This window comes from Gossypium hirsutum, chromosome D02, assembly GCF_007990345.1.
Source record: "Gossypium hirsutum isolate 1008001.06 chromosome D02, Gossypium_hirsutum_v2.1, whole genome shotgun sequence".
Classification (NCBI taxonomy): domain Eukaryota; kingdom Viridiplantae; phylum Streptophyta; class Magnoliopsida; order Malvales; family Malvaceae; genus Gossypium; species Gossypium hirsutum.
In genome coordinates this window covers 14,115,022-14,122,908 of record NC_053438.1, presented here as the reverse complement: position 1 = coordinate 14,122,908, position 7,887 = coordinate 14,115,022, and the positions used below count along the sequence as shown (strand labels likewise).

The 7,887-nt window shown below is 30.7% G+C and overlaps 1 long non-coding RNA gene across 1 annotated transcript; it reads left to right on the top strand.

Annotated features, from left to right (window-relative positions):
• Positions 1–4,107: 4,107 nt before the first annotated feature.
• On the top strand, positions 4,108–7,368 carry LOC107908378 (uncharacterized). Its single transcript, XR_001687001.2, has 3 exons — positions 4,108–4,360; positions 5,540–5,665; positions 7,104–7,368. It is a non-coding gene; the product is annotated as an uncharacterized lncRNA (long non-coding RNA).
• Positions 7,369–7,887: the final 519 nt, after the last annotated feature.

Here is a 7,887-nt window from a genome sequence, read left to right as displayed (position 1 = left end):
CTCTTGTCATGGTTTGTTTCAAGCCTTTCGGTCTATGTGAATTAATCTTAATAATTTTGTTTCCCTAGCAACTGATGAACAAGTTTTCTTAGTATGCTTTGACTCAGCACACACTTCACATTTCTTTCATGCAAACATTATTATTACTAGATATTATCCCAAGATGTTGTATTCTTTTATTCGCATGTCCCAATCTAGCAAACCATAAATCATATGAATCAATTAAGTAAGGAGAAGAATTGACATCACCATTTATTATTTCATAGACATTGAGTAAAAATAAACCATTATCTCAATACCCCTTACTCATACACACATTACTCTTGGTCATTATGACCTTCTTAGATCCAAACCAAACTTTTAAACCAACTTTTCCTAATAATCTAATTCAAACTAGGTTGGTATGAATCTCTAGAACATATACTACATTTTTCAAGTAAGGATTTTTCCCAAAAAGTAAGTTTTAACATGCCATTGCCTTTCTCAAACACTTTAGTAGTTTGTGAGTCCCCAAGATAGATTGTTTCTTCCCCTTTCTCCACTTCGAAATAGGAGGAAAATGCATTTTGATTGTCACAAATATTCCTTGTTATACTAGATTCTATCACTTATTCTTGTACATTTGTTACAATGTTAGATTGGGAAATAAAAAGCGCAATAATATCATCTACTTCAACCAGATTGACATTTAGCCAAGCAAGATTACCATTTCTCCTCTTTTGGAGTCTAAACTGAAGTGCATGATAACCTGGTTTCCCATAAACAAAATAGTTTCCTTTGATCTTGAGGGTAGGGTGTTGAATTTGAGGTTTATAACTATGTTTTTTAGCCATACCTCTCTTCGACTTACCACAAATTAGGTTGGAAAGTGCACTAATATCTTTTCTCTTGGCAATTGTTGCTTCTTTACAGTTGGTATCCTCAATAATTATGTGCATGATTAAGTCCTTCAAAGAAATTTTCTTATATTTGTGTTTGAGTTGCTGTTTGTAGACATTCTATGAAGGTGACAACTTTTCAGTCAGTAAACCTGCCACGAACTCTTCCAAAAAAGTGATGTTCTCAGTTTTCAAATCTTCCGAAAGCTTTTGGTACTCATTGATTTCATCTTCATGTCTTTGTAATCATACATCTCCCACCAGTAGCATTTTTTTATTATAAAAAATTTGTTTGTTAGCATCCTCAACAGTGCACTTGATAATCATGTTATCCTATATCTCTTTTGCTTCCTTATACAAACAATAAACATCAAAAATTTCATTTGAAAACATGGAAATGATTATATGTGTACATAACTTGTTGGCATACACCCACAATTAAATCTGCTCATTCGAGGCGTCGAATGATGGTTTCTCTGTCAGAGTAAAAACCACTCATGCATGTCAAGGAAAGAGAAAATGTGTTCTTGCCAGCACTTGAAATTCTTACGGTCAAAATATTCGATCTTATAAATATCAAGGAATGGATTTGCATACAAAAATATAGGAATCATCAAGACATAAGCAACGGTAAGGGGAACATGCGCAAGATTGGTCGAAGGGTGGTTGGCGGGAAAGTTGGCAACAATGTCTACAAAAGTTGGGATATCGACAACAACATTTTGATCAAAATATCCTTAAGGTTATTGTAAAACTAAAGGTTAATAATGTTAGAAATTTTGATTTTGGTAGAAAATCAAGGAGCTTTATTTGACTAATTAGTAAAATAAAATAAAAGGGAACAAATGGAAAAAACAAAACTGAACTTAGGCCTAGAATTATGCGTAAGGGGAATCAGGCCGTTTGAACTAAACTGAGCTTTTGGGCTCAGCTCTCGTACGCGCATGCCCATTCTCTTGTTTTGGATTTTATAGGCCCAATGTAAAATAATGCTACATAAATACCATCTTTAAAGATTTCTTTACAATAAGTGAAATTGTTTAATTCTTTGAAATACATAAATAAAATCTAAACAAAAATGACAGTGATTGTTACTATTGTTGAGAGAAAGTTGCAAAGAGAATTTTAGAGTGCTCAATTTTTTCCAAAAGATTAAAAAAAATCCCAAAATGAAGTCTTTTCATCTCTATTTATAGGCCTTAGAAAGAAATTTATTAAAGAACAATTATAATGAGAAAGTGGGAATAGATGTGCTAAAAAGCTGGATAATGGAAATAGAAGATGTTACTTGAACATAGATTATGGGAGGTAAGTTGTATAGATAGTGGATATAATGAAGATTACATGAAAGTTACACCCACATAAAATATTTTGGTAGGAAAGGTTTTAAATGCAAACCCATCGTTTGTTCGGTGAAAAAATAATAAGGAAACACTTATATTCTAAAGAAAGGTTAAGAAGTTAACTTATTAACAGTTTTAGTATTTGGACTTCCAAACGATGCTCTCCAAGACATCCCAAAAGTAAAGCAACCTAAGAATCCGACCAACCTTACAAGGTTAACTCCCAAACATTCCCAACTTAGTGTTATTCCCAAAAATAGTTCTTCCCAATGGGTACTCCTGCAAAGAACGAAATTTCCTAAAATTACTCTTGATAAAAATTCTAGTAACCAAAAACAATTACTTACAAATTCTTTTATATTTATACAAATTTTAAAACCATTCATTTACTAGTTATTAAATTCACTCAACTATGTTCACTTTCTCAAAACCAATGATAGAACAAAACTAGAGTTTTTCCCAATCAATTAAGAAAAATCTTGGAAATTTTTATAAGTTTTCTATCAATAATTTTCATCCACATTCTCACAATATATTAAAATAGTTTCTTTAAAAAAGAAGAGTTTTACTTATTTAACCCTTCCATTTGAATCTTCACCATTACTCTTTAAATTTGATTAACAATTTTTTTTAGAATTTTTATTCTTTTTCACCAATTCTTTTTTCTCTTTGTTTACCTCAAGTAAAACCCACACTCTCTATTTTTCTTTTAATCTCATATTTTGTTTTTCACTTACAAAAGTTAGTTAGAAATCTTAAAAAGATAGTTGGATTTTAATTGGATTGGGTATTAAACTAATCCTCTTCAAATATGGTTTAATAAATTTAGTAAATTTAATATCACATAATTAAGGTATTTGGACACATAACTTGTAAATTTGATAGCTTGGATTACAACTTGACCTTGAAAATATACATGTTTTCTTTGTCTGGTACTTCAATATTTTCCTCCATTTTGGTACCTAAACCATTTCTTCATTATAGATTTTAGTCCAAGCAATTAACGGTGTTTTAAAATAAAAGTGACACACCAATCAATAAGAATGTGCCACATATCAGTCCTTTTTCATATCATCAATGACGTGACCATCAATTATTAACTTGAACCTTGACTATGCATTGTTCGTTGTTGAACAATTTAACCAACAATTTTTTATTTGACTAACAATTAATGAGCTTTGACCGGTGAACTTTTAATTGTTTTCTAATTTTTTCAATTTAAATATTTTTTAGAAATTAAATATATTTTTAAATATTTTTATTTTTTGAAAAATATATTTTTAATTTTTTAAAATTTTTTATATAATTTATATATTTTTATTACCAAAAATATATTATTTTTGAATTTTTTTTCATTTCCAGTACTTTTCCAAAGTCTTAAATATTTCTTATTTTTTAATATTTATATATATATTTTTTAGAATTTTTTTAAAATTTATACACATATTTTAGAACTTTTTTTATATATTTTTTAAATATGTTAATTTATTTTTTTTAATTTTTAATTGCATATATATTTAATATATATCATTTTTTAGATATTTTAAAGGATATCACATAATCAATTGTTATGTGTAAAAGAGTGTCACGAAACACATTTGATTAGTTGGATGTGCCACTTGTTTTTTATTTTAGCACCATTAATTTTTTAACCAAAATCAATAGCAAACAAATAGTTTAAGTATCTTAAAAAAATAGTTATCAATGTGAGAAAATTGATATAATTCAAAAGCCAAATTTTGAGATAAGTCTAACTTTTTATCATTTTATCTTCAACAAACAAAAGTGTTTACTACACAATCACAACTAATTTGTATAAATTACTCTTCAATCAATACCATAGAAAAGTAGTGGTTAAACACTTTATTGGCTCCCAAGTAATCAAGTTCGAATCTTGTTATCGTCATCCCTTCCATCAAATTGTAATTACAACCATATTAAAAATTAGGTATAATTTATTCAAAATGTTATATCTCACACCAAAACTATTTAATTTAAAGAATAGAATGGTTGTTGGAAACCTTAGCCGACTTGAACCTTCTGCTGTGGAGGAATCAAATAAGCTCTCCTTTGAAGAACAGGAGGAGCTCCTCAAGAGTATTAACAAAGTGCTCGCCTGAAAGTTCTCCAAGGAGAGTGGTATGTCGATGCTAATTTTGCAAACTTTGAAGCTTGCTTATCATTAAGGTTTTTGGAAAAACTTTTGGATATCAATATCTTCTCTTTAAGTTAAATCATTTGTGGAACCCCTCCAAAGAACTCCAAATTATTGATTTAGATTCGGGCTTCTTTGTTGTCAAATTTAGTTGTTTAGATGATTTTTATAAGGTTTTAAAGGAGGTCCATTGTTTGTGAATAGATCTTTCATCTCCATGAGAAGATGGCATCCTAATTTTAAAGCTTCGGAAGCTTTATTCAATTCAATAGTTGTTTAGATTTGTTTACCCAAACTATCTCTTGAATACTACGACCCAAGCATCCGTGAGAGAATTGGGAAGAGTCTAAGCACTCTCCTTCAAGGTGATAATGGTTTTTTTTTTACAAACAAGGCGATAATGCTACTAGTTCTGAATTTAGGGGTAAATATGCGCACGTTTGCGTTCAAGTTAATATTGAGTACCTATTAAAACAATTCTTAATTATTGATGGTTGTAAACAATTCTAACATTATAAGGGTCTAGATTTATTTTGTTTTTATTGTGGGATTATCATTCATCTAAAGGATAAGTGTCCTAAGGTCAATATTATTATTCTATGTGAAAACAACCCTAAAAGAATTGATTGTGAACCCAGTGGTGGAGCCAAAAAAAATTTTTTTGGGGCGAATTAAATTGTATATTTTAACGATAGTAAAAAAGTAATTTCACCACTTTAATAGTCTATATGTTTATAATTTTTGAAGTATTAAATCAATTTTTTATTATTTTTGGAAGGTCAAAGTATAATTTTACCATTACTAATTTAAAATTTGATAAATTATAAAGGGCCTAAATGAAAATTTTCCATTTTAGGGGGGCTAGGGCCCCTGCCAGCCCCCCTTGGCTCCGCCGCTGGGTGAATCGTCTTTTCCTAATAGTACTTCAAATGGTATTATGTCCCCCCATGCATAACTCTTTACCTTTTACAAATGCTAAAATGGTCATTCCCTCGACTATTGTGTCCAATAGCCCTTCCCCTTTAGAGCATATTGATGAAGGAGCTTGGGTTTTTGTTCATAGGAAGAAACAATCCAAGAAAGGCTTTAATGCTGCAACGACTAAGCTGTTGTTTGTTACTTTACTTCCAGTTGCTAAAACAACCTTTTTCCGCCTGATGCAGCTGATGTTAGTGATAAATACGCCCCAACCGAAGATAAAGCTACTCCCCCAGCTAGAAATAGCGTGTCTAAGTAAAGAAGCGAAGGCTAAAAGGTGTTTGTAAATCTTCCTAAACTGGACAAAAAAGGTATATTACCTTTAAACCCTTGTGTTGTATCACCACGTAAGTCAATTGATGTTGCTTTTTTTACTACTCTTATGGGCAATTCGAGTAAAAATTTTATTACTAAAAAGAATATTGATGGTGTTATAGTTGTTGATGTTGGAAAAAGATTGGTTTCAAAAAGGTTTTCTTGCATGGAGAAAAATTAAAATTTTGAGAAAAGACCCAATTTGTGATATTTATAGCAATAAACCTTAACCGAATTCGTACTTGTGTTTTTGGCTTAACGGACGTTCGTTGTTCTCGACTTTTAGCCAAATGATCTTTTATGCTATTCTTGTACCACGAACTGCTTCGAGTGTGGGCTCGAACCAATCGAATCGAAACATAAAACTAGAAAAAGTTTTCTCTCCTAAGGTGGACAACACACCCTAGTATTCCTACTAGGGTTTTTGCCCCATTCATGTCCATAAGGGGACTTTGGGCCTCTCTCACATCAAGTCCAATTACGAGTACTTCCTAGGCATTTTTGACCTAGTATTCTATAATTTGATCCAATATGGTTCAATTTTTCTATTTCCCAAACTAAAATTTAATATTTATATGTAAAATAATTTTCTTATCCCTATCTTAACCCTAGAAAATTTTTGACCATTTTACCTTTGGTAACATTTTGACGATTTTGCCCCTAATAAAATTTTGAGAAAATATGTTCAATATTTCACAACTCAACATGTTCACTATGATAAAATGGTTTATTTTCATTTTCGGGCTTCAAAACAGTACAAAAACATAAACTCATTCTTCCGAACATTTTTTTAAGTAATCCATATAGGATTGCAAATGGATCATTTCCATTTCCATTTCCATTTTTAGAAACCTGAATTCATTTCCAAATGATTTCACTTTTCCATTTCGAAGAAAACCATAATCATTCATAAATGTTTCTCATTTCTCTTTTCCTATTCATTCCATTTATTTCTATTCAAACACGCAATTCATTTATGGTTTCAACGAGCTAGTAGAGGGACCGATTGGACATATGTAGTTGAAGCTCAAATTATTTAAAATTATGTTCTAGCTTTTCACCTATTAATTATAAACTCATTTAGTCACGAAATCATTCCATTATAGTATCATGACTGAGCTCTCCCCAATGACATACCATTACGAAAGTAACTACTCAGTGCTCGTCTGATAACCCTATCATTGTGTTGTATTGAATGGTATCAAAATTATTGATTGTTACTCGAATGAATGATGACTCATGCTCATACATCGTTTGACATCAATTTGATAATGGCTATGTAATGATATGAAATTCTAATGATGGTTCTGTGTTCTTCTGTTAATGCTAATATGTTTCATTGTATTCAACATTTATATAATTGTCTGTTTAAATAATTGTTCGACTCACACTAAGCTTTCATAAGCTTACCCCCAATAGTTTCTAATTTTTCAGGTAAACCTCAAAATTAGAATCGGATTCGGCATTCGGAGAATCACCTTGGACCTTGGACTATTCTTAATAAGTATTATTAAGTCTTTATTGGTTTTGGTTTGTAATTTTAAATTATTTTTGGTTTGTGGCTTGGTAACTTTTCTTTTTTGGGGGATTTTTGCATGCATGGATTACTCAAGCATAATAACCAGATCATGCATGATATCGAGCTTTAGTAAAATTTGATATTGTTCCCTAGTTTCCGCTGCATTGGCAAAGGAATCGTTTTTGAAAAAAAAATCGATAAGGCAACTAAGTTTCCAAAATAACTTGAAAAATAGTTTTTTCGTTGCATTAGTTTAACATCGAGTTTTTTTTAAAGAAGAGCAACAAGGAAACGGTTTTTCTAAAATAACACTAGTAACAATAAAATGGATCCTAAGTATACATGACTTAATGAATGAATGCTTTTAAGCTAACTCAAAGTACAACTACAGTTTTCTCTAAAATTAGTTTATTTAAGGTCTTCAAAAGTAACATAAGTTAGTTTAGGCATTTCGGTGGCTAATGTAGCCTTCTCAATCTAGCCATAATGTCTAGGATGTGTTTGGGAGGTTACAGTGAATGATGCTACATACTACAGAAGTCGTACACCCAATACACTCGCTTTCAATTCATTATCTATTTGAATTCAAGCTTTTACTTACATCAAAGTGTACAAGTCATGAATACATAGACCGCCATCCACTCAAGATTTAGGTATTCCACACTATGAATGTCACAAGTGAATAAATCCATGATTGAA